This window comes from Lepidochelys olivacea (assembly GCF_965140295.1).
Source record: "Lepidochelys olivacea isolate rLepOli2 genome assembly, chromosome: 11".
In the NCBI taxonomy this organism is placed as follows: domain Eukaryota; kingdom Metazoa; phylum Chordata; order Testudines; family Cheloniidae; genus Lepidochelys; species Lepidochelys olivacea.
The window spans coordinates 2,600,561-2,627,327 of record NC_140421.1 but is presented as its reverse complement, the minus strand read 5'-3'; the positions used below and the strand labels follow the sequence as shown (position 1 = coordinate 2,627,327).

The window sequence follows — 26,767 nt, the reverse complement described above, 5'->3', positions numbered from 1 at the left end:
TTGGTGAGGCTTTTTATCCAACATTTCCCAGGAAAGGGGGGGTGCAAGTGTTGGGAGGATTGTTCATTGTTCTTAAGATCCAAGGGTCTGGGTCTGTAGTCACCTAGGCAAATTGGTGAGGCTTTTTACCAAACCTTGTCCAGGAAGTGGGGTGCAAGGTTTTGGGAAGTATTTTGGGGGGAAGGACGCGTCCAAACAGCTCTTCCCCAGTAACCAGTATTCGTTTGGTGGTGGTAGCGGCCAGTCCAAGGATAACGGGTGTAATATTTTGTACCTTGGGGAAGTTTTGACCTAAGCTGGTAAAGATAAGCTTAGGAGGTTTTTCATGCAGGTCCCCACATCTGTACCCTAGAGTTCAGAGTGGGGGAGGAACCATGACATTGTGGCACAGTGGTGGGATTAACCTGAAATCATTTTGAGATCCAGTTGAGATTTTTTGAACTAGAAATACAGATTTTAAAAAGAGAATTTTTTTTTCCCTTTGGAAAGGAAGTCTAGAAAGCAGTTGAAACTGAAAGCAGATTGTTTTTTCTCTGCTTTGTGGCCAAGCAGAGACAAAAGGGGATTATCTTTGTGAATTGCAGGTTTTCTTTGCCTGGAGGCAGGGTACTTAACTCCTGCAGGGAAATTCACAGTCTTCCAACCCAGAGTTTTTTTTTTTCTTTTCTTCCTAAAAGTAAATAGGGGGGGTATGCTCTACCCATTTGCCTGGAGACAAAAGTGGCAGGGGTTTTTTTTTTAGGATTTTGATTTTTTTGTTTTACAAGGAGCACAGGTTTGAAAAGGAATTTTTTTTTTCTTTGGGCTGGGTAAGCAGGTTTCCAAGTAGTTGGAGGGTTTTTGCTTTAATTTGGGCCCAGAGCAGAGACAAGGGAATTGTCTTTTTCTGTAGGCTGACAATCACTATCAGAGAATAGGTATTCTATTCCAGCACAGCAAAATTTTACAGCCAAGTTTTGTTTGTTTATTTCTAAACCTCGGGTGTAAAGTTAGTTAAAAACAGAGAGGTTAGAATGGCAAAATCCCCGGCTCGACCACAGCTCGAATTAGCCAAATTTCAGGCTGAGGAAAGACAAAGGGAACATGAAAGACAGATAGAACTCATGCGGCTGAAGAAGGAACAAGAAAGGGAGGCAGAACAACACCAAGCGGCTGCTCACAGGAGAGCTATGGAAGCGAGGGACAAAGAACTGGAGGAGAAGGAAAAAGAGAGGAAGTATGTGGAGGAGATGGAGAAGATAAAGGCTCAGCAGAATATCCCAACAAACCCTAGTAATCCTTCTCCAAGTACCACTTCCCATCCCAGAAAGTTCCCCACCTACAAGGCAGGCGATGATACTGAGGCCTTCCTAGAAAACTTCGAAAGGGCCTGCCTTGGGTACAACATCTCTACTGACCCATACATGGTAGAGCTGAGGCCGCAGCTCAGTGGACCCTTAGCTGAGGTGGCAGCTGAAATGCCTAAAGAACACATGAACAAGTATGAACTGTTTAAATCCAAGGCGAGAGTCAGAATGGGGATAACACCCGAGCAGTCTCGTCGGAGGTTCAGAGCCCTAAGGTGGAAACCAGACATGTCATTTACCCGACATGCCTACCACATTGTGAAACATTGGGATGCCTGGATATCAGGAGCAAGTGTTGAATCTCCAGTAAATTTGCCCTTCCTAATGCAAATGGAACAATTCTTAGAGGGTGTTCCTGAGGAAATAGAAAGATACATCCTAGATGGGAAACCCAAAACTGTAATTGAGGCAGGAGAGATTGGAGCCAGATGGGTGGAGGTGGCAGAGAAGAAGAAAACTGGTCGCAGTTGGAGCGGAGACCAGAAGGGACCACCCCAGACCACACCCTATTACCGGGGGCCGCCCAAAGCCCCACCTACCTCCCAAAGAACCCTCCAGACCCCTTATCGTCCCACCACCCCGTTCTCCAGCAACCCTCCTCGCCCCAGTGACCCGTTAGCTGGACGATGTTTTAAGTGTAACGAGCTGGGGCATGTAAAGGCCAACTGCCCAAGAACCCCAACAGATTACAGTTCATTGCACCGGAATCACACCAGAGGTCCACAGGCCCAGATACCTCCCAGATACCCTTGGAGCGGAGGGAAACTGTGAGTGTGGGCGGGAAGAAGGTCACCGCGTGGAGGGACACCGGAGCACAAGTGTCAGCTATCCATGCTTCCTTAGTGGACCCCAATTTAATCAACCCAGAGATCCAAGTGACGATTCAACCCTTCAAGTCCAACTCTTTCAATTTGCCTACAGCCAAGTTGCCTGTCCAGTACAAGGGCTGGTCAGGAATGTGGACCTTTGCAGTCTATGATGATTATCCCATCCCCATGCTGTTGGGGGAAGACTTGGCCAATCATGTGAAGCAGGCCAAGAGGGTGGGAATGGTCACCCGCAGCCAGGCTAAACAAGCCGTGAGGCCTAGCTCTGTTCCGGAAACTTCTATCAGGACCCAGTCAGAGGTGATGGACCTGGACCCCAGGCCAATGTCTGCAACAGCAGTAGTGGATCCAGTCCCAGAGAGCCAGAAGGAACCAGTCCCAGAACCGGAACCAGCCAAACAACCAACACCAGACCCCGTGCCAGCACTGAATCCAATACTTGCAACCTCAACACCAGAGGGCCCCACTGAACCTGAACTGGCAGCAGCCGATAACCCTACACAAGAGGCTCAGCCGGAGCCTGAATCCCAACATAGTGCACCAGCGGAGAGCGGTTCACAGTCAACAGAAACAGCTCCATCCCCTATATCGCTTCCAGAGGGACCAAGCCTAGGTCCACAATCCCATGAGGAACTGATGTCCCCAGCATCAAGGGAACAGTTCCAGACCGAACAGGAAGCAGATGAAAGCCTCCAGAGAGCTTGGACGGCGGCACGGAGCAACCCACCGCCTCTCAGCTCTTCTAATCGATCCAGGTTTGTTGTAGAAAGAGGACTTTTATACAAGGAAACTCTTTCTGGGGGACACCAGGAAGACTGGCATCCTCAGAGACAGTTGGTAGTTCCAACTAAATACCGGGCCAAGCTCTTGAGCTTAGCCCATGATCACCCTAGTGGCCATGCTGGGATGAACAGGACCAAAGACCATTTGGGGGGGTCATTCCACTGGGAGGGAATGGGCAAGGATGTTTCTACCTATGTCCAGTTTTGTGAGGTGTGCCAAAGAGTGGGAAAACCCCAAGACCAGGTCAAAGCCCCTCTCCAGCCACTCCCCATCATTGAAGTTCCATTTCAGCGAGTAGCTGTGGATATTCTGGGTCCTTTTCCGAAAAAGACACCCAGAGGAAAGCAGTACATACTGACTTTCATGGATTTTGCCACCCGATGGCCGGAAGCAGTAGCTCTAAGCAACACCAGGGCTAAAAGTGTGTGTCAGGCACTAGCAGACATTTTTGCCAGGGTAGGTTGGCCCTCCGACATCCTCACAGATGCAGGGACTAATTTCCTGGCAGGAACTAGGAAAAACCTTTGGGAAGCTCATGGGGTAAATCACTTGGTTGCCACTCCTTACCACCATCAAACAAATGGCATGGTGGAGAAGTTTAATGGAACTTTGGGGGCCATGATACGTAAATTCGTAAATCAGCACTCCAATGATTGGGACCTAGTATTGCAGCAGTTGCTCTTTGCCTACAGAGCTGTACCACATCCCAGTTTAGGGTTTTCCCCATTTGAACTTGTATATGGCCGTGAGGTTAAGGGGCCATTGCAGTTGGTGAAGCAGCAATGGGAGGGATTTACACCTTCTCCAGGAACTAACATTCTGGACTTTGTAACCAACCTACAAAACACCCTCCGAACCTCTTTAGCCCTTGCTAGAGAACTTACAGGATGCTCAAAAAGAGCAAAAAGCCTGGTATGATAAACATGCCAGAGAGCATTCCTTCAAAGTAGGAGACCAGGTCATGGTCTTAAAGGCGCTCCAGGCCCATAAAATGGAAGCATCGTGGGAAGGGCCATTCACGGTCCAGGAGCGCCTGGGAGCTGTTAATTATCTCATAGCATTCCCCACCTCCAACCGAAAGCCTAAGGTGTACCATATTAATTCTCTAAAGCCCTTTTATTCCAGAGAATTAAAGGTTTGTCAGTTTACAGCCCAGGGAGGAGACGACGCTGAGTGGCCTGAAGGTGTCTATTACGAAGGGAAATGTGCTGGTGGTGTGGAAGAGGTGAACCTCTCCATGACCCTTGGGCGTATGCAGCGACAGCAGATCCAGGAGCTGTGCACTAGCTACGCGCCAACGTTCTCAGCCACCCCAGGACTGACTGAACGGGCATACCACTCCATTGACACAGGTAATGCTCACCCAATTAGGGTCCAACCTTACCGGGTGTCTCCTCAAGCTAAAACTGCTATAGAACGGGAGATCCAGGATATGTTACAGATGGGTGTAATCCGCCCCTCTGGCAGTGCACGGGCATCTCCAGTGGTTCTAGTTCCCAAACCAGATGGGGAAATACGTTTTTGCGTGGACTACCGTAAGCTAAATGCTGTAACTCGCCCAGACAACTATCCAATGCCACGCACAGATGAACTATTAGAGAAACTGGGACGGGCCCAGTTCATCTCTACCTTGGACTTAACCAAGGGGTACTGGCAGGTACCGCTAGATGAATCTGCCAAGGAAAGGTCAGCCTTCATCACACATCTCGGGCTGTATGAATTTAATGTGCTCCCTTTCGGGCTGCGAAATGCACCCGCCACTTTCCAAAGACTTGTAGATGGTCTCCTAGCGGGATTAGGAGAATATGCAGTCACCTACCTTGACGACGTGGCCATATTTTCGGATTCCTGGGCAGACCACCTGGAACATCTACAAAAAGTCCTTGAGCGCATAAGGGAGGCAGGACTAACTGTTAAGGCTAAGAAGTGTCAAATAGGCCTAAACAGAGTGACTTACTTTGGACACCAGGTGGGTCAAGGAACTATCAGCCCCCTACAGGCCAAAGTGGATGCTATCCAAAAGTGGCCTGTCCCAAAGTCAAAGAAACAGGTTCAATCCTTCTTAGGCTTGGCTGGTTATTACAGATGATTTGTACCGCACTACAGCCAAATCGCTGCCCCACTGACAGACCTAACCAAAAAGAAACAGCCAAATGCTGTTCAGTGGACCGGAAAGTGTCAGAAGGCCTTTAACAAGCTTAAAGCGACACTCATGTCTGACCCTGTACTAAGGGCCCCAGACTTTGACAAACCGTTCCTAGTAACCACAGATGCATCCGAGCGTGGTGTGGGAGCAGTTTTAATGCAGAAAGGACCTGATCAAGAATTCCACCCTGTAGTGTTTCTCAGCAAAAAACTGTCTGAGAGGGAAAGCAACTGGTCAGTCACTGAAAAAGAATGTTACACCATTGTCTACGCTCTGGAAAACCTACGCCCATATGTTTGGGGACGGCGTTTCCACCTGCAAACCGACCATGCTGCACTAAAGTGGCTTCACACCGTCAAAGAAACTAACAAAAAACTTCTTCGGTGGAGTTTAGCTCTCCAAGATTTTGATTTCGACATCCAACACATCTCAGGAGCTTCTAACAAAGTGGCTGATGCACTCTCCCGTGAAAGTTTCCCAGAATCAACTGGTTAAAATCGTCCTTGAGATGTGGAAAATATTGTTAGTCTTTATGTACTTGGTAGTATATTTAGAGATGCATATGTCTTATTAACTCTGTTTTTCCTAGAGCTCCAGGAAGAAATCCCAGCCAGTGTTTCACCCTAGCTGAGATTTGGGGGGCGTGTCATAAATATAAAGGGAAGGGTAAACCCCTTTGAAATCCCTCCTGGCCAGGGGAAAGCTCCTCTCACCTGTAAAGGGTTAAGAAGCTAAAGGTAACCTCGCTAGCACCTGACCAAAATGACCAATGAGGAGACAAGATACTTTCAAAAGCTGGGAGGAGGGAGAGAAACAAAGGGTCTGGGTCTGTCTGTAGTCGTCTTGACCCGGGATAGACCAGGAATGGAGTCTTAGAACTTTTAGTAAGTAATCTAGCTAGGTATGTGTTTAGATTATGATTTCTTTAAATGGCTGAGAAAAGAATTGTGCTGAATAGAATAACTATTTCTGTCTGTGTATCTTTTTTGTAACTTAAGGTTTTGCCTAGAGGGGTTCTCTATGTTTTTGAATCTAATTACCCTGTAAGATATCGACCATCCTGATTTTACAGGGGGGATTTCTTTATTTCTATTTACTTCTATTTTTTATTAAAAGTCTTCTTGTAAAACACTGAATGCTTTTTCATTGTTCTCAGATCCAAGGGTTTGGGTCTGTGGTCACCTATGCAAATTGGTGAGGCTTTTTATCCAACATTTCCCAGGAAAGGGGGGGTGCAAGTGTTGGGAGGATTGTTCATTGTTCTTAAGATCCAAGGGTCTGGGTCTGTAGTCACCTAGGCAAATTGGTGAGGCTTTTTACCAAACCTTGTCCAGGAAGTGGGGTGCAAGGTTTTGGGAAGTATTTTGGGGGGAAGGACGCGTCCAAACAGCTCTTCCCCAGTAACCAGTATTCGTTTGGTGGTGGTAGCGGCCAGTCCAAGGATAACGGGTGTAATATTTTGTACCTTGGGGAAGTTTTGACCTAAGCTGGTAAAGATAAGCTTAGGAGGTTTTTCATGCAGGTCCCCACATCTGTACCCTAGAGTTCAGAGTGGGGGAGGAACCTTGACAGGAGCTAAAACTAGTGGCCAGGAAGTGGGGGAGGAGAGAGATGCACCAGTCTCCTCTCACCTGCGTGAAGTTGCTGTGTGATCACCACGTCAGAAAACGGGCAATTTCCTGGGACACGGCCCATGCCTGAGATTTCTCTCACCAGCCCTGTTAGCAACTAGTGCGACCGTTTCCCAGCACGACCATTATCCCGACACATCACCAGGGCGGGCGGGAGGGGGCACTTCAGCATCACATAGCAACCATGTGGCCTAGCGGAAAGACCAATAGCCTGAAACTCGGAAACCTTGGGCTCTATCCCCTAGTTTGCTGCCAGCAGGCCGGCTAACCTTGGCCAAGTGATGGCATCTCCATTCCAAAAGGTTCCCCATCTGTACAAGGGGGATAATCATGCTTCCTTCCTTGAGATCTGCTGAGCTAGGTATTATCACCACCTGCCCATTGAAGCACGTGAACTGCACACCTATGCGATAAGTCATCTTCGGCTCCCAGCAGCTACAAGGGGGTGGACTGAGGTCTTTCCATCGCCTCCTGTCTTGTACCAGCATCATTCATCTTTAAACCGTTTTGTTCTGTGTCATTCTCCAACACGTCCTTGGCCTTCCTCTAGTTCCTTGCACTCTGGTACGTATCGCCAGGTAAGGTACCCTTTCTGGGTCCATCCTGAGCGCATGCCCAAACCACTGCAGTTGTCTTTCTTGAATCTTTCGCAACAGGGTCATTTCTCGCCCCAGCTGCTCCGCCACACTCCAACCCATACAGCAGTAGCGGCCCGACCGTTGTCTCATATAGGCTGATTTCCATTGTAATCTACCAATCTTTATCCTTCCAGATCTTGCAGAGTTTTCCAAATACAGTAGTGGCTAAGCAGATTCTTTTTGTGTCACGACATATGTCAAGACACAGGATAATTATAACTGCTTAAATGACCACTAACTCCTACCACAAGGTTTCTCTTTCTGTTCAAAAGACGAGGAAATTCCCTGACAAAGAACTTTGTTAGCACAGACTTAAGGTTGCCCGGTGGTATGTCATGCCTTTCCAGGACCCCAAGTTCAATAAAACAAACGTCTGAAATTGGGAAATGTAGACTTAAGGCATTTCAAAACAGCAACTTCAAGCTGTAATTCACCACGGCAAAGTAAATTTCCATTTTAACTCAGCCTGGGTTTAATACTGGTTTGAAAAACCCTGTCTTTAAACATTCCCTATTTGTATTTGTGTAAACATAGTCAAGGAAGCAGTTAAGGGGTTGCTAACTAAAATGTGTCTTACTCATTTAGCCCAAGTCTGCAACAATAGTGGCAGGAAAACAGAAGAAACAGGTACCAGCCTGTCTTTATCAGGTGGTGGAAAGTAAGTTTGTGAAATCCTGCTTTTAAACGGTGTGTCGGTGTGTGTTTAAAACTAGTTTAAGAAGCAGCAGGGCAGGGGCGGGGCCTCACGGAAGGGGTAGAGTGTGGGCGGGGCCAGGGGCAGATGCAGGGGCTTTTGTATCTTTGTATGAAAAGGTGTCAGTGATGCGACCCTCGGGCCACTGCACTAGTCCTCATGTGGCCCTCGTGGTGATTTGAGTTGGAGATCCCTGCTTTAGCCACACAGGAGTTACTGGGCTCTGCACAGGGCTAACGGGGTGAAATGTAACAGCCTGTGATAAACAGGAGTCAGACCAGATGATCTGGGGTGGGAGGGATAGCTCAGCGGTTTGAGCATTGGCCTGCTAAACCCAGGGTTGTGAGGTCAATCCTCGAGGGGGCCATTTAGGGATCTGGGGCAAAAACTGGGGATCGGTCCTGCTTTGAGCAGGGGGTTGGACTAGATGACCTCCTGAGGTCCCTTCCAATGGTCTATGATTCTGTGATCTGATGGTCCCTTCTGCCCTTGGAATCTATGAAAACCACTGGCATCTGGCACTTGAGTGGAAGGGACTGTCCTACCCGATAGCAGCAGTAGTAGGTTTCTTATCCCACGAGCCAAACCACGAGTGGGTGATGCTTTTCGCGCACACACCGTTTCCGTTTCACCCTGCTGTCCGTCCCAGCTCTGACCGACCTGGCTCCGTTGGGCTGGGCCAGCTGATTCCGCAGCAGCCGGTGTCACTTTGCTGGCGTCTTCAGCTGACCCTGCCTAAAAGAGGGGCAGGGCGTCTCCAGTCAGATCGGGCTGTAAATCTGTGCCGCCACCCAGACCCCAGAGAAATTGCCTCCTCCAAAGCTTCAGCTCCGAGGGTCCCCTGAGCCCCACCTAGTTTCCAGGCCAGCCTGGGCCCCTAGAGGAAGGCGAGCCCAAAGTGATTCTTCGCCTTCTTATGCCCCGTGCTCTGGCATCGTCCGCTCCAGACACCTGAGCAACATCCACAGATCCATCCTCTGCCCCTGCGCACTCGGCCCTGAGCTGGAGGGCACAGCAGGAGGAAAAAACAATCGCCAGCACCGTCAGGGTTAGAACAGGCCTCTGTCTGGGCAGCAAGGAAGGGCCAGATCCTGTGGGCGGAGAAACCCAGGTAGGTGTCAAATCCTCGCCAGGGTCCCCTGGCAGAATGTCACCTGATTGTTCTGAAGGAACAGGGGGGAGGTAGGTTTACTCCTGTCATGGGGAGAACCCCCAAAACACACTGATCTTGAGGGCCACTGGCCTCCCTGTCACCTTGGGGCAAAGGTGGTGCCCTACCATGGAGTGGGAATGAGCCCTGCTAACCCAACGCTATGCCCCCGGCCAAGGTGTCAGCAGCAGGGACTGAACCTGCTGCCTCTGGATGGCATGGCATGAGCCTGGCTGCTGGGGCGCAGAGACCCACCTCCGCTGGCTCATCGGCCTCTGCTTGTGGCCCAGTCCTGGGGGCAGAGGGCAGGTGGGTTACAGTAACAGAGGCCACACAAGCTAAGGCAGGGAATCCTCATGACGGTGCAGGTGGGGGGAGGCGTCCTGAAGAGCATCCGCCCCCCCTCCAACCCCAGCCGGCCCCCTCTCGAGCAGCAGACCCTGACTGCTTTGGAGCCCCCCCCATGCTCGGCCCTGCTGGGGTTTTCTCCCGTCACCCCCTGGAGGGGCCCGTTATGCAGCAGGGATCCAACCCTGGCTCCGGATGTCAGACCGACCCAGGGCGATTCAGGGCACTACCTTCTCTGGGGGCAAAGGGCGGGTTGGACTGCGTGGGGCTGGGGAAGCGTGGGGCTCGTGCAGCCGAGGCTCCGTACGGCATTCACCAGACAGCGCCACCTCCCAAGGACACCTTGTGACAAAGTGGGACTGTTCTTAATGTTTCCTCTGAATAGTGTGGGGGTGCCTCAGTTTCCCCTAGGCAGTTCTTAAGTATCTAGGGGGTGGGATAAGGGTGTATGATCCTTGCAGAGCCCTAGAGGGCAGGTGTGTGCAGGGGTCTGGACACAGAGAATGGCCGACACCCTGTTTCCTGGCCACTGATGGCCTGGGCCCTTCCCCCCCTGCAAGGTGAGAGCTAAAGGGTGGGAGAACAACGGAATCAGGTGCCCTCCTGGCCCGGGAAAGGGACAAAGCCCAGAGGAGGGGGGGGCCTGGAGGGAGTTGCAGCTTGGGGCTGGCTGGGGATATGGAGTGAAGGGCAGACGTGGTTGTCTGGCTCACTGCCCCCCAAAATGGACCCGGCTGAGGAGTCCGGTTCTTTGCACCTACAAGCTCTGTGTTAGACCATGTTCCTGTCGTCTAATAAACCTTCTGTTTTACTGTTTAGCTGAGTCCCGTCTGACTGCGGAGTCGGGGGCAGGACCCTCTGGCCCCCCAGGACCCCGCCTGGGCGGACTGGCTGTGGGAAGCGCACGGAGGGGCAGAGGAGGCTGAAGGCTCCGAGGTCAGAGCCAGGAAGGGGGAAGCCGGGGGAGCTGTGTGTCCTGCAGACAGGCTGCTCCCCGAGAGGAGACTTCCCCAGAGTCCTGCGTGGCTTCGTAGGGAGCAGTTCCAGAGCATCGCCCGGGGACTCCGTGACACACCTTCTGCCAGGGTCTTGTCCGGAGCCCTGCTGCCCTCCCTGGCCCTGCCCTGGGCGAAGGAAGAGGTGCAATGCCGGCTGCCCCGCTCCGGGCTGGGCACTCGCCCCCCCCGGAGAGCGGCGGGCTCCTGGCCGGCTGGGGGAGGAGTTGCCTGCCAGGACCCTCCCTTCTCGGGTTGCACCCGAGGCCCAGAGCGGCTGAACGCCCAGGGCGGGGCCCAGCCGACAAACAAACTCGCTGCTGGGAAGGCGGCGGAGAGAGGCCAGCCGGAGAGGCCCCGACCCCAGGTAAGGACCTGGCGCTTCCCCGCTGTGCCCCAGGGGCCGAGGGCTGGAAACTTGTCCGGCCCCTTGCGGCGAGCCGGGGGCTGGTCCGGAGGCAGCCGCTGGCCGAGGCAGGGCGCAGCCGGGAGCCCGGAGCCTCCTGCGCTCGGCTCGCCCGGGACGGGGGCTCGCCAAGTCCTGCTCCGGATACGCTCCGGATCCGCCCCGGCGCACGGGCCTCGGGATCGGCTCCGCCTCGCTCCCTTTCGCGGCTGCGGAGCCTGCCGCGGGGGCGACCCGGGAGTCCCGGGGCCGCTGCTGGGTGGGACAGTGCCTCGGGTGGGGGAAGCTCCCCGCGGGCCATGTGCTGGAACCGGGGCCCGGGTAAGACCCCGCCTGGGCCGGGGCTGTGACTCAAGGGCTGGGTGTCCTTCCTGGCAGGGCCCCTGGGTGCTTCGCTTTGGGTGGGGTCGGGCTCCTGGACACAGAGGCTCAGGCAGCGGGAGCCGAGCAGGGAGGGCCCAGAAAGCCCTGGCCGTGGGCACCAGGGGCTCGGATCCGTTTGTGCTGCCGGGGGGACCTAGGGCTCGTGAGATGTAACGGCCTGGCAGAGAGCAGGCAAGTGCTGGGCAAGCCCCCCCATACAGCTCTGCCAGCGCCCCTCGCTCCCGACCCACAGCCCCCCGCTAGCCCAGCCCTGGGCTCCCCCCACAGCTCTGCCGGTGCCCCTCGCTCCCGACCCGCAGCCCCCCGCTAGCCCAGCCCTGGGCTCCCATCATCACCCCTAGCTCTGCCAGCGCCCCTCGCTCCCGACCCACAGCCCCCTGCTAGCCCAGCCCTGGGCTCCCATCATCACCCCTAGCTCTGCCAGCGCCCCTCGCTCCCGACCCACAGCCCCCCGCTAGCCCAGCCCTGGGCTCCCCCCACAGCTCTGCCGGTGCCCCTCGCTCCCGACCCGCAGCCCCCCGCTAGCCCAGCCCTGGGCTCCCATCATCACCCCTAGCTCTGCCAGCGCCCCTCGCTCCCGACCCACAGCCCCCCGCTAGCCCAGCCCTGGGCTCCCCCCACAGCTCTGCCGGTGCCCCTCGCTCCCGACCCGCAGCCCCCCGCTAGCCCAGCCCTGGGCTCCCATCATCACCCCTAGCTCTGCCAGCGCCCCTCGCTCCCGACCCACAGCCCCCTGCTAGCCCAGCCCTGGGCTCCCCCCACAGCTCTGCCGGTGCCCCTCGCTCCCGACCCGCAGCCCCCCGCTAGCCCAGCCCTGGGCTCCCATCATCACCCCTAGCTCTGCCAGCGCCCCTCGCTCCCGACCCACAGCCCCCTGCTAGCCCAGCCCTGGGCTCCCATCATCACCCCTAGCTCTGCCAGCGCCCCTCGCTCCCGACCCACAGCCCCCCGCTAGCCCAGCCCTGGGCTCCCCCCACAGCTCTGCCGGTGCCCCTCGCTCCCGACCCGCAGCCCCCCGCTAGCCCAGCCCTGGGCTCCCATCATCACCCCTAGCTCTGCCAGCGCCCCTCGCTCCCGACCCACAGCCCCCTGCTAGCCCAGCCCTGGGCTCCCATCATCACCCCTAGCTCTGCCAGCGCCCCTCGCTCCCGACCCACAGCCCCCCGCTAGCCCAGCCCTGGGCTCCCCCCACAGCTCTGCCGGTGCCCCTCGCTCCCGACCCGCAGCCCCCCGCTAGCCCAGCCCTGGGCTCCCATCATCACCCCTAGCTCTGCCAGCGCCCCTCGCTCCCGACCCACAGCCCCCTGCTAGCCCAGCCCTGGGCTCCCCCCACAGCTCTGCCGGTGCCCCTCGCTCCCGACCCGCAGCCCCCCGCTAGCCCAGCCCTGGGCTCCCATCACCACCCCTAGCTCTGCCTGTGCCCCTCGCTCCCGACCCGCAGCCCCCCGCTAGCCCAGCCCTGGGCTCCCCCCACAGCTCTGCCGGTGCCCCTCGCTCCCGACCCACAGCCCCCCGCTAGCCCAGCCCTGGGCTCCCCCCACAGCTCTGCCGGTGCCCCTCGCTCCCGACCCGCAGCCCCCCGCTAGCCCAGCCCTGGGCTCCCATCATCACCCCTAGCTCTGCCAGCGCCCCTCGCTCCCGACCCACAGCCCCCTGCTAGCCCAGCCCTGGGCTCCCATCATCACCCCTAGCTCTGCCAGCGCCCCTCGCTCCCGACCCACAGCCCCCCGCTAGCCCAGCCCTGGGCTCCCCCCACAGCTCTGCCGGTGCCCCTCGCTCCCGACCCGCAGCCCCCCGCTAGCCCAGCCCTGGGCTCCCATCATCACCCCTAGCTCTGCCAGCGCCCCTCGCTCCCGACCCACAGCCCCCTGGCAGCCAACACTGGGCTCTCCTGCTCCCCTGGATAGCTAAATGAGAATTACTTAGCCCACGCCGGTGCTGAGGGGTGCTTATCACAGCATGTGCGCAGAGGAATAAGAGGCCTGGGAGAAGGGTGGGGCGCCTCTGGTCTGGAGGAAGCTCCAGCTCCTTTCCCCATGAGAGAAGTTTCCCTGCTCCCAGGTGCAGCATCAGCCACATGGGGAAGGGGCCAGGCCAACCACCCCTGTACTCATGTCCTCCTCTGTTCCCAGCACTTGTTCCCAGTCTCCCATCTCCTGCACGTGCCCCTGGTGAGCTCTCCTCTCATCCAAGGCATTCCCAGGGAGGGCACCCATTGCCCCTAGAGCCGGACACAGGCGTTAGGAGTGGCAGTCGGTTGACCGTAGGCTCCTAGCTTCAGCTGCTCCTACTTCCTGGGTCTGTTTCTCCTGTCTCTTATGCCGGTGTGTAAACACTGAGTGCAATGGAGTCACTCTGGAGTCACTCTGCTGTGAGTGAAAGGCGGTGGGGGGCGGGGGGTCAGCTCATGTGGAGGTTAGCTGGGTTGCGCCTTGATCACAGGCCGCTCGCTGCGGTATTAGGCACTCCTGCAGGCCCTTGGCCCCGCTGGAACAGACCCACCTAAGGCATGACTCACTCCTTCCCTGTTTTTATTTTTTTAGCCTGGGTGTGTAACCGCCCTGGGGCGAGTGGATCCAGGGGCCCAGCGATGGGATTTCTGCACGCTTCCAACTCACCCCGCAATCCAGGGCGGCTTCTGCTCTGTAAAACCTGGAAGTCAGTAGTAATCGGCAATAATTATCAGGGCTACTAGTGGGGATTAATTTTAAACATCAGCAGGAAAACCCTGTGTAACTGACGTGACGTTTACAGCACGCTGTTCCTGCTGCTTTTATGTCCTGCTCCCCCGGCCAGGGAAGGGTAAGTACCAGCTCCAGGAGACATACCCACGCTAGCTCTGCTGGGGCTAGCAGGACGAGCTAGCGGCCCCGAGTCGGATCCCAGCTGAAACCCTCGGCGTGTGTTCGGGCAGACAGCCCGTCCTGCCATGGCTACGCAGTTGTTTTTAGTGCACTAGCTCCATCAGAGCTAGCCTGGGTACGTCTGTCTGAGCTGGAAATTACAGCCCCAGTGTCTGGTCACACCCACATCTGTTTCAGGCCCCTTTTTTTCAGGGCTTCAGCTTTATTTCTTCCAACTTGTAACCAGTTCAGCATGATCATCCCTTCGCCAGCTAAGCCAGGGTGTCTGCAGGGGCCCATCCGTTCCCCACAGGTTCCCACTTTACCAGCCACTTGCCTGAGACTGTTAGTCTGTTCTCACCTGCTTCCCAGCCTTCTCCTCACAAAAACCCCCTGCTCCTGGCAACTCCCCCCACACCTGGCCCCCTGGCTGGCTTTTATACTCACCTGATCCCCAGCTGATCAGTCTCAGCTGGGAGGTTGTGTGTGTGTGTGGGGGGAGAGTTCTCCACTTTAAGGGCCAGAACCCTGTGACAGCTTCTTTAGGAGGAGAGATTGGGACGGTTCACCCTAGAAAAGAGACGACGAAGGGGGGACGTGACGGAGGTCTATACAATCGTGACGGGTGCGGAGAACGTGACTGGGGCAAGGTTATTCACCTCTTCACGTAACACAAGCACCAGGAGTCATGCCATGAAATTAATGGGCAGCAGGTTTAAAACAAACATAAGGAAGTATTTCACACAATGCACTGTCAATCTGTGGAACTCACTGCCAGGGGATGTTGTGAAGGCCAAGGCTATAACTGGGTTCGAAAAAGAATGAGATAAGTTCATGGAGTATAGGCCCATCAATGGCTATGAGAGAAGATGGTCAGGGATACAACCCCATGCTCTGGGTGTCCCTAAACCTCTGACTGCCTGAAGCTGGAACTGCATGACAGGGGATGGATCACTCAATAATTGCCCTGTTCCGTTCATTCCCTCTGAAGCACCTGGCACCGGCCGCTGTGAGAGACAGGATCCTGGACTAGCTGGACCATTGCTCTGTCCTGGGCTGGCCATTTGCATGTTTGTAAATTAATAATAATAAAAAATCACTTCTCGATAGTGCCATGCCAGGATTTAAAAGCACTGCCCAGCTGTTAAATGGACACTGTCGGAGAGTTTATTAGAGAGGCGAGATGGGTGGGGCGATATTTTTTATTCTCTCTCTCTAAGGTCCTGGGACCGACATGGCTCCAACCCCACTGCAGACTACAATGGAGAGCGTAGATTATTAATAGTTATTGTTGTTATTCATTTGAACTCCACGGGAGGGCCCATTGCTAGGCTGCATAGGGACTGGCCTGGTGACTCATATGGAGAATATTCTAATGCCGAATAAATCGAGGCTGTAGTCTCACCTGGGTCGTGTGGGCAGCACTGGCTTCTGCAGAATGAGAGGGGCTCAGGGGATGGCGAAAAGAATGATCCCGGCCTGGAAAAACTTGGGTGTGAAGAGTGATTGAAAAGCCCAGGACTGTTGCCTTAGAAAGGAGAATCCCGATCCAATAGTGACTGAGAAAGGCGGGGGGGGGACGACTTCTGTTCCCCTTGTCTCATAACACAGGAACCAGGGACATGCAATGAAATTAAAAGGCAGGGAATTGAAAACCGATAAAAGGCAACAGTTTTACACACGGCGTGGAATTAGCCGGTGGAACTCTCCGCCACAGGAAGCTGTTAAGGCCATATGCTTCGCAAGCTTTCAAAAGGGATTGGACCTTTATATGGACACTTTTATAATAACTAACGCCAACGTAGATTGTGGCAGGATATTAAACCTTCTGCTTCAGGGCTTGAGCCGACCTCCAACCATTAGAGATCAGGACAGGCCTAATGTGAGGGGCAGATTATCCCACATCTGCTGGTGCGGGGTTCTTGCACCTTTCTGTGCAGCATCTGGGACCAGTCATTGAGCCAGGTGAGAGGGACCTTGGCTCTCATCCAATCTGGCTCTTCTTAAGTGACTCCCAAGCCCAAGTATTGTCAGGATCAGGCACTAACTTTAGGCCTCGGGGTGTGTGAGCTATGGCCCAGCTGATCTCGTCCCAGTTAACAGGCGCGTTTCCCCCATTGAACCAGTGAAGCGTTTGGATTGACGCATGCCCCAGCGACAATCTCCCGCCGCTGCCTGGCAACTCGGGTGACACCGGTGCTAAGTCTGGAGGGGCAGGGCTCTGCTTGACAGCGGCTTTGCACAGGGGGTGAATAACGGGGCAGGGCCGGATTGGGCCCGGTACCGCCGGGCGCTAGGAGCGGACTGGGGCACTCAAGCAGCGGGAGCTGCAGGGAGCGAGCCATGCAGCTGCCCTGGAGAGGAGGCAGGCTGATGGCAGGGGAGCAGATGCTCAGCCGGCGGGAATCAGCCCCGCTCTGTGGCGGACGTCCCGGGGGGATGGGGCCCGTGTGGCACTGAGCTGATTGATGCCAGCTGAGGCTCTGGCCCGTTCATTGCACGTAGCTGGTGGCGTTCTCAGGGACAGAGGTTGGGGCCTTCGCTTGTTTCTACTCTGATCTCTTGACTCTGGGGTGAATCAGCGATGACATTGCTGCCAGAATCAAGCCCCTCCATCATTTACCTGATGAGGCCCCTCTAATTAATTAAACATCCTTCGAGTGGGAGCAGGATCATTGTCTCCCTGCCGTGACAGGGAAAATGAGGCACAGAGGGGGCTTGTCCAAGGGGGATCTTACGTTGGAAGCATGGAGAGGATTAGCATACAGAGAGAGGGTGGGCGGGGGCAGGGATGCCCTGGCATGGGGGCGTGACTGTGCTGGTGACTCTCGGAGATCGAGGTTGTAGCAGGGCTTGGTTGATCTTCTGCTTGGGAGCCGACACTCCCCTTTCCGGAGCCGTGGCTGGTTTTTGTTCCCCCTCCGCCCAGGCAGGAGGATCCCCAGGCTGTCACGTGCTCTGGCTGCCCACCCATGCAACGAATTAACGTACAGCGGGGAGCACGGCCCACAGCACTGGGACCCGTAGCAGCAGCGCTGTGAGCTGCCCCCAGCCGGGCCCTTTTGTGGCTTCTCCTGCCACCTGTGCCCACCTGCTCTTGCTCCTCCTGGCTGGCGGGCTGCCCTCCCAGGGGGAACGCTGGGGTCCTTCCTCCCTGGGGCTTGCTGCTGTTTACACTCCCCTTCCCCTCCCCGCCTGCCCCCAGACAGGAAGAGCAGCAAGTGGAAGTGGGCCCATTGCCGTCTCATGGCTCTTTGGGTGTCCCGTGGAGCGGAGGAGGCCCAAGGCATCCTGAGGCTACGGTCCCGTTTGCTGTCAGCCGCCAAGCTGCCCCAAACATTACAGCCCCTGTCAATAGCCAAACCCGACAGCCACTGGATAAACCCTTTGTGACTGCCGCGTGGGCCGTCCTGGGCAGCAAAGAGCAGAGGGGTGGGGGGCACCCAAGGCCGGGCTGGGTCTGGGCACTGCCCTGAGTTCTCTCGGGATCCCTGCATTGGCTGCGTATGACCGAGCGGGGCCGTGACCCGTCCCCGGGCCTGTTCTGCCGGAATTGCAGGCTGTTGCTTCAGGTGCATGACAGGGCGGTGATGGGGCTGAGTCCCTGGGGGGCTGAGGGGGAGGGGTTCTGCTTTCTGGGACCGTTGGCATCTGGGCAGCAATCGGAGCCAGCCAGGATGGGGCTATTTGAATGGCTCTGTTCTTCCAGGCAGGTGGCCCTGAGAGATTGTGTAGGGGGCGCCGGAAATGTGGAATGACCCTCTGTGACGAAGTGGGACTGTTCTTAATGTTTCCTCTGAATAGTGTGGGGGTGCCTTAGTTTCCCCTATGCAGTTCTTAAGTATCTTGGTGGTGGGATAAGGGCGTATGATTGTTGCAGAGCCCTAGAGGGCAGGTGTGTGCAGGGGTCTGGACACAGAGAATGGCCAACACCCTGTTTCCTGGCCACCGATGGCCTGGGCCCTTCCCCCCTGCAAGGTGAGAGCTAAAGGGTTGGAGAACAAAGGAATCAGGTGCCCTTCTGGCCCAGGAAAGGGACAAAGCCTAGAGGAGGAGGGGCTGGAGAGAGTTTCTGTTTGGGGCTGGCTGGGACATGGAGTGAAGTGCAGACATGGTTGTCTGGCTCACTGCCCCCCAAAATGGACCCAGCTGAGGGGTCCTGTTCTCTGCACCTACAAGCTCTGGTTTAGACCATGTTCCTGTCATCCAATAAACCTTCTGTTTTACTGGCTGGCTGAGAGTCCCGTCTGACTGCGGAGTTGGGGGGCAAGACCCTCTGGCTTCCCCAGGAGCCCCGCCTGAGCGGACTCGCTGTGGGAAGTGCACGGAGGGGCAGAGGATGCTGAATGCTCCGAGGTCAGACCCAGGAAGATGGAAGCCGTTTGAGCTGTGTGTCCTGAAGACAGGCTGCTCACAGAAAGGCGACTGCCCCAGAGTCCTGCCTGGCTTCACGGGGAGCAGTTCCAGAGCATCGCCCAGGGACTCCGTGACACCCTCCCCGCCCCCCCTTTGGGACACTAATTCTATCCCCATGACCGCTCACCCCTTGGCCTGCGGCAGCCGGGCAAAGGCCAATTGACCCAGGGGGTTTTGTGGTGGGGACGCCCATCTGCTGAGCACTGGGCTGAGACCCACCAAACTCATGTCATGCAGGGGCACCCAGCTCTACCTGAGATCACCCAGGGACTCTCCAGAGGACGGTGGTGGGACCCACAGCTGCTCACAAAACCAGAGCCTCGAAGGCATCTCGGTACCTGACTCTCCCGTTCTCAGCGGACGGGATGCCCAGCACCCAAGGGGCGGAGGTGGGTCTGAGGTGGGGAAGCAGTAGGGTGAGTTATCCAGGGATCGGCCCTTCACTGGCTAGATCAGACCAAGGAAGTGGGGCATCAGCGTAGAGGCAAAGGGCAGCTGGGGGCAGGAGCTGCTGGTAAGAGCCAGCGTGAAGAGGAAGCCTTGAGCTGTGACCCAAGTGCCGTCCCTCCACAGGCAGATCCTGACCCTGCCCAACGGCTCCCAGGCCTGGCTCTGGCAGTGTCCCAGCTCCTGAGCGTGGGAGGCATTCCCCAGCAGGCTGATGGCCTCAGTGGGAGATGGGCCCCCCGGGGAGCCCCCTTGGTCAGGGAGAAAAGTCATTACTCCAGGTTGCCATGGGGTGGGATGTAACTATTAACCCATAGGGTGCTGGCATCTTCCTGATGGCCCACTGCATGACAGTGTGTGCAAATCAGCTACAAAGAAACCCAGCAACGTGGCCAGGGAAATTAACCGGACCGGGCACCCGGGCTGGTGCTTTACTGGCTGACAGACCCAGCTGTGACAGGGAGCGGAGATCTGCCTGCGCCTTGGTGGGCCGGGGGTTAACTTCAGCTCCCCGCACTCAGCGACTGCTTGGGGGAAGGTGGCCCCGAGGTTCGGTCTCAAGCTGGGGGCTCTCCGGTTCCTTGTCTACTCCTGCCTTGTGTTAGCCGCGCTGCCCGGTAACGGTGGGACCATGCGGCCCAGCGACAGTCGTCCCAACAGCTTGCGTCACAGCCAGAGGGCGAGCCGAGGAGGGAAATCTTCAGCAAGAGCAGCGGGCAGGGCAAGCTGGGCGGCACAGAGGGCTGTGACGGGGTTGTGTGGGGCGGAGGGCAGCGCCCCTTTAAATGGTTGGTGAGCCCACTAGCGGTGCTCACCGTGTTCTGTGTCACAGAAGCTGCAGCGGGTGCAGCTGGCTCTGGTGGGTTTGGGCGGAGGTGCTGGTCTGGGGCAGCCGGGTCTGGGTGCTCCCTGGGGTTTGTGGCTGTGTAAAGAGCAGGAGAGGCTGCTTGCCTGTGGGCGCAATTCTTGCCTAGCAGAACCCGCGCCGAGCAACGGGCTCCTGAGGAGCGAGACTCCGCCGCTGGGCAGGCGCGATGAGGGAGGCAGTGAAAGAAGGAAAGCCCAGTCGGAGGGGAAGGCATCCTGGTCGCTGGGGTGGCAGAGGCTGGCAGGGTGGGCTCGTGTGCTGGGGAACGGTATGCGATCGCCTAGGGACCGCCAGGGAGGGAGGGGGATGGGATGGGGCAGAAGAGAGCTGGGTTATAGGGGGATCCCGGCTTGTGTTCCCGAAGGCCCCACCACGCCTGGCTGTTGCCCAGAGACCCGAGAGCTCAGGTACTGAATCCATGTCCTCCCCCGACGAGCTGCCGGTGGACAGATGTGTTCCAGCTGTGGGCAAAGAAGTCGTCTGAGCTCTCAGGGCTTGTCTCTCTGGCTGTCGCTGCCCCTGGTAGGGGTACAGCCTCCTCCGGGCCAGCGGGTTGCGAGATCAAATCCCCCAGCTCCTGTGCCAGGCAGGCCCTGCTGGGCAGTCAGGGCTGGCACCTCTGCCCAGTCCGATTGCACGGCGCTATTCCACCAGGCATAGGAGGTTCCTAGGCAGGATTAGAGGGAGGCACCCGCTGGAAGGTTAGGGTGGGGCTGAGATCATTATTCTGGACGCTCATGGAGCTGGCATAGGAGACAGCACTGGCTAGACTGGCATGATCGGGGGGCTCTTCCGCGTGCGGCCCCTGTATTGGTCATGAGGTGATGGAAGAGGTCACAAGAAGCTGATGGGGATGGGATCGTCTCTTGTCAGAAAGGAATGGGGCAGTCTGGTGAGCCGGGGAGAGCGGAGGAGGGAGAAAGGCAGGAAGAGGCTGGGGAAACCAGAGACCCCGGGGAGAAGAGCAAAGTCTGCCAGGGCACGTGGAGACCGAGGTGGCAGAGGTGCCCGGAGGATCCGTAAGGAGGAGAATGAGAAGGGGCAGAGAGAGCAGGGGACCAGAGCAAGTCTGGGGCACTCGGGGGGCAGGCAGGGGAGTGTATGGGTGGCCTGAGAGGGGTAAGGAGCACGCCGATAAAGGCCAGGAACGAGGGCCACCCGGCCATGGTGGCTAAGACTGTCCTAAGGCGGGTGCCGGGCCGGGGATGAGCTGCAGGGGCTGTGGCCCGGGAGGGAGGGAGGAGGGAGCCTGCACTGAGGCTGGGGATGGGGGAAAGCCTGGGGAGAGTCAGTTAAAGACTGGGCTGGGGGAATCTGTCTCTGCCGGCTGCCCCACTGAATGCCGAGCCCTTGGTGCCTTGCCACATTCACCCTGCAGCCCTCTCCTCTCTATCAGCGCCTGCTCACGCCTGGTCCCTAGAGCCGCCGGGGGACTGGTGGGGAGGGCGCTGGCTGGGCGTGATGGGCGGGGAGCAGCTGCACGGGGCATCTGCCCCTGCGGAGTGCGTGTTGCGGAGAGGGGGCGGGGAAGGACCAGGAGGCGCATTGGGAGCTACATTCCTGGAAGCCTTTGACAGGGAAGGGGAGCCAGGAATAGAACTAGCCGGGCAAGAGAGAGGGCCGGACCTGCGCCCCGGGCCGGCCAGTTGCCGGGAGGGAGGCGTGGCTGGAGTCCTCCAGCCGTGGAGCACGGAGAGCTGGGTCGGGGCCTGGGTTTCCCCGGGAGTGCCAGGCAATTGGGCCACAGACATGTGAGGCGTGCGGCCCGCTGGCAGTGGGGAGAGGGCGTCCCCGGCACCAGACCAGTCAGGCTGGTTTAGTTGCACCCGTGCTTGGTAACGTGGGACGTGGATCCTCCCAGAGACAGCGTCAGGCCCTGCCTAGGTTATTCTCCGGCTCCCCCCACCCAGCTTTCTGAGCAACCCCAGAGCAGTGAGCATCACTGGGAACACGTGGGGCCAAGCACCCCCTTGTGCCGGCATGCAAGAGAGGAGGGCAAACACCTCTCTTCCTCCAGCCTGTGATTTGCTCCTGGGTGTAGGCCAGACACTGGTGGCTAGATGCCTAGAGGGGGGCAGCAGGGCCCATGCCCGGAGGCAGAAACTCAAACGCCTTGGGAACTTTTACCCTAAAAACTTAGGCACCATGTGGCTTTAGACAGGAGTTTTGTGGATGGCAGCAGAGCCTAAAACTGGGACTTAAGCACCTAAACTCAGACGTAGACGCCTCTGTCCCTTTGTGATCCTCGCCCAGAGCACCCCAGTTCATGACACGGTGGTTCTAAGATTGGAAAGACGGGGGGGCTGCAGGTTTGCGGGGGACAAAGGCAAACCCAGGTCACCAGTGACTCAACTCTCTGCAGCCTGTGGGCCAGCAGCTCCCCCGTTTTCACTCCCCACTGCTAGGTCTCCCAGGCCAGAGCATGGTGTGTTAACCCAGCCCCCGCTCCCCAGGGTCTCTGTCACAAACTGTCTCATGGCCCGGGAGCCCTGGATGTTTCTCACAATCTGATCAACAGCCCCCAAGCAGTGGAGCCTGGCAAAGTCTGTGCATCTTTTGCTTCCCTTTCGGCTCTGGAGTTGTTCGGTCTGCCAAGGCCACCGCTGGGTTTCTTTCCCTTTTCACCTGGGTCTCGTGTTGCATAAAAGATGATAAAGAGCAAAACAGGCCTATTAAGTCATTAGGGAGGAAGCAGCCCGGCTGAGTGGCTACACCCCAGAGCAGGCATCAGATCTGCCTCTGCTACAGGGTCTCTCACGCAGACTGGTCCCACCCAGCACAGGATTGTTCCTGATTGTACATTTCCTAGGGTTTTCTTTAGACTCATTGTAGAAGTCCCAGGCCATGGGGCTCCCAGCCCTTCCCCTGGGATCTGGCTCTTCCCGAGTCTGATTTTCCATCCTGATTTCGTTCTGCTCGCGCTAGTCCCTTTGCCGCACACCGGCTCCTTTCAGACACTGACGGGCTGCGGTCACATCTGCCCTGTCACAGCCCAGCCAAGCCACACCTCGTAAGGGCCATGGCCCTAGCTCCATGGTGCGCGGCCTCTGGTTACAGAGCAAATTCCCCTTTTTACCCAACCGAACAGAGGGGAGACAAAAGGCAAGCGGTGGGGACTGCCACAAGGAACTTGTGGCCTTTGGCTGGCCTGCCATCCGGCCAGGCGGAGGGGGAAGTGGAGACGTAGGCAAAAGGCCATGAGATTATCTGACTGTGTTCGTGCACCACGCCAGGTCTTGTTGTGTTTTAATTCCTGAAGGGCTGAACCAACCTGCCCATTCTGGGTTGTCACCCCACCCCCTCACCTGTGCTCAGGCTCTGTCACGGTGACCTGGGACAAAGAGCAATCCCAGCTCCTGCCCTGTGACCGATGCTCCTTCCTGGAGAGCAAAGCCAGGAAGGGGTCAGGTCCTGAGCTGCCTACATACCCACCTGTCCTCTCCTTTGTCTGCTGGGATGCTGTTTATTTCCTTTCCGCAGCAACTCACCCAAGCCAGCTCCAAGTTCCTGGGTCTGCCCTGCACCCTGGGTGCGGAGCCCCCCGGTTATCCCAACGCCGTGCTGTAAAGAGAGGGCACCACGTGCTGACGGCAGCATCGGGGCAATTAGTTTGTCCCAGGCAGGAGGGTGGCAAGTGGTGGTAGGTCATCCCTGCCCTCCGGGGACTCGAGACGCCAGGGTTTCCAGGTCACCAGCCGGGCAGTTTATTTTTGGCTGCACAGTCATAAAATTAACAAAACGATACAGAGGGCAGGCCTACATAGCAAACACCCCCACCACACACACATATACCCCACCCCACTTTAGAGAGCAGGCCTGATTCAGCTTGAAAGAGACACTCTCTTTACCTCTGGGCCCTGCATTTAGGTTTCTAAAAGCCAAGGCCCGCTGATACCTTTCCAGAGTGTTTTTCAATTCCCAGCCAGATCATCTGGGCAAAGAGCTCCTCTCTGCCCTGCCATTGAGTCCAGCGGCGTGAAGTAAGTGTCCATGTCAGCGTTTGCAGGATCAGCACCTGAGCAAAAGCTCAAACAAGCAATGCAAGTGCCTAGAATAGGTCTGAAGAGCTTCCTGCGTAGGATCTAGCTAGGTACTTATATGGCCCAATCGCTGCAACATCTTGGCACCTATTGAATCCCTGGCAGTTTTCTCTGTGGATTGCGGGTGCTTCTCTATATGAAGAAATCATGGGCTGGCTAATGAGAGAACCACAGGCTGAACCTTGTGCCTCTCAGGGAGCAGAGCGGCAGCAGCTGGGTGGAGCCTGCCCTGTTATCACCCGGATGCTTGCAGCTGAGCGCTCCCCAGAAGAGGATATCCTGCGTTTGCTTCTACTAGATCTAGGTGGGTGAGTTTGATTGGGACAAATCAGATGAGGTGAGCTGGGACTCTGCAGGGAATTCTACCCTATGGAGCCTCTTTGCTCCCTAGGCACGGGGTGGGGTTAGTGACTAATGGGGCCTGGTCCCCAGCGGGGAGCCTCAGCTGATACCTGCTAAGGAGGGTGATTGTGCCCCTTGGAATGAGCTTCTGATCCCTTCACCATCACCCCAGCGGCTTTCAAGCAGTCCTACAATCCACCAGCCCTAGTGCTGGAAAGCTTGGCCTAGCGGTTTGTAGGTCTCTCTAGCTGCTGCGTGTGCCCCTTTCAGGGACCCTAAAACAAAGCCAAGACATCTGGCAGGATCTCCCTGAGAAGGATTGCTGCCTTCCTTTCCTGTATGATCAGCCCCCCACCCCACATGGTTCTACCCTGCAGCTTCACCCCAGCCTCTGCCTTTGGCTCAGATTCACTCTGACCGGTGGTGGTTTGATGTGGTCATTGACAGGAGCAGGTCAGACTGCCGTTTGCTCACACCCTGCTGGGGCAGCCGGCTCCCCCTTGCCTCCATGTCAGAGGCAGCTAATCTGAGCCACTCTTTCCTCCTGGAAGCGTGGGAGTAGAACTGAGTTACTGTGATAATTTACATGGGCTTAACGACACCCCAGCGGTGGGTATCAGTCAGCATTACCCTCTGCTGGCTGGAATCAGAACTGCCAGACTGTTTCATAGACCCTATACTGCTCGAGGCAAAGGGGGATTCTCCTGTGCTCCTGTTGGAGGGACTTCTGCTTCTCTACCTGGAAGGCCCTAGCTCTGGCCCCGCCACTGCTGCTGGGAATATGAGTGGACGCTCTTAGATGGTCCAGAATTGGCTATGGTATTTTCCTCGCCTCACGTGCTGCACAGCTGAGGGTTGGGAGCGGGTCTCAAACATTACTTAACCCCAACCGCGTGGCAGGGAGGTATTATTATCCCCACTCTTTAGATGGGGAAACTGAAGTGGAAGTGACTTGTGCAAGATCAGGCAGCGAGTCTGTCACTGAGTGGCAAATAGAATCTGGGGGTGTTCACACCCACTCTCCTGCTCTAACCACTAGACTGACCTCCCTCCAGGAGCCACACAGGAAGCTCCCGGTCCAGGATGGAGTCCCAGTCCTTCAACCGCTAAATTGTCACCCCATTTCCTACCAGCGTTCTAATTTTTAGCTCATCAGGTAGGAACATTCAAGACATGGGATTGTGGGAGGGATGGGAGAGGATCTTGGCCCTTCGGGAGGGGCACTGTTAACCTCCTTAAAACTAAAAAGGTGAGACTTATGTGGAATGTGTTACAAGGAAACCGTCCACGCAAAAAACCTTCCCCTTTGTGCCAAGGACCCTCTGGAGATGGTGACGACGATCTCTAGCTCTGGTACAGCGCTTTTCCTTCGTAGACCTCAGAGTGCTTTACAAAGGGTCATCCTCCCCACTGCACAGGTGGGGGAACTGAGGCACAGAGAGGGGGATTGACTGGCCCAAGATCCCCCAGCAGGCCAGTGAGGGAGCTGGGAATAGAACCCAGGTGTCCTAGGCTCTATGCACATGGGATTAGGTGGAGGATCCAAAGGAGGATTTGTAAGACATAGGAAAAAATCAAGCCATCCCGGTGCAGCTGTGGGACTTCAAGGGGACCCCTTGAGGCCTAAGATGTTTGCAGATGTTAAATACTCTGGGTGCCTCCCCAAAGCCCTACTATCTGCTGTGACAGACCTGAAAATTAAACTGCAGGCTGGATCAGGTTCATCCGTGACCTGGGGCCTGTGTCTCCTCTCGCACCAGCTGAGTCAGGAGAGAGGGCAGTGAAGTTGGTGGGCTTGGGCCAGAGTAAAAAGGGGGGAAAGGAAACTCCGGATCAGGCCCTGGGCTTCCAAGTCCTCGGGGCCACCAGGCAACCTGCTCTCCTTGCTGAGGGACGGGTCTGTCTTTAGGTGCCCAGAGAGTAGTTATCGGTGGTTCACAGTCATGCTGGAAGGGCATAATGAGTGGGGTCCTGCAAGGACCAGTTCTGTTCAATATCTTCATCAATGATTTAGATAATGGCATGGAGAGTACACTTATAAAGTTTGCAGACAATACCAAGCTGGGAGGGGTTGCAAATGCTTTGAAGGATAGGATTAAAATTCAGAATGATCTGGACAAACTGGAGAAATGGGCTGAAGTCAATAGGATGAAATTCAATAAGGACAAATGCAAAGTACTCCACTTAGGAAGGAACAATCCGTTGCACACAAACAAACTGGGCAATGACTGCCTAGGAAGGAGCACTGTGGAAAGGGATCTGGGGGTCATAGTGGATCAGGAGCTAAATATGAGTCAACTGTGTAACACTGTTGCAAAAAAAGCAAACATCAGTCTGGGCTGTATTTAGCAGGAGTGTTGTAAGCAAGACACGAGAAGTAATTCTTCTGCCCTACTCTACCCCGATTAGGCCCCAACTGGAGTGTTGTGTCCAGTTCTGGGCACCACATTTCAGGAAAGACGT

At 56.4% G+C, this 26,767-nt stretch overlaps 1 protein-coding gene across 1 annotated transcript in view; it reads left to right on the top strand.

The window, feature by feature from the left end:
- The first annotated feature begins 10,795 nt into the window (after positions 1 to 10,795).
- Positions 10,796 to 26,767, top strand: part of TMBIM1 (transmembrane BAX inhibitor motif containing 1) — a 27,716-nt gene continuing 11,744 nt past the window's right edge. Inside the window, exon 1 of the mRNA XM_084644155.1 lies at positions 10,796 to 10,925. The gene's annotated coding sequence lies outside the window, so the exon portion shown is untranslated. The remainder of the gene's footprint in view (positions 10,926 to 26,767) is intronic.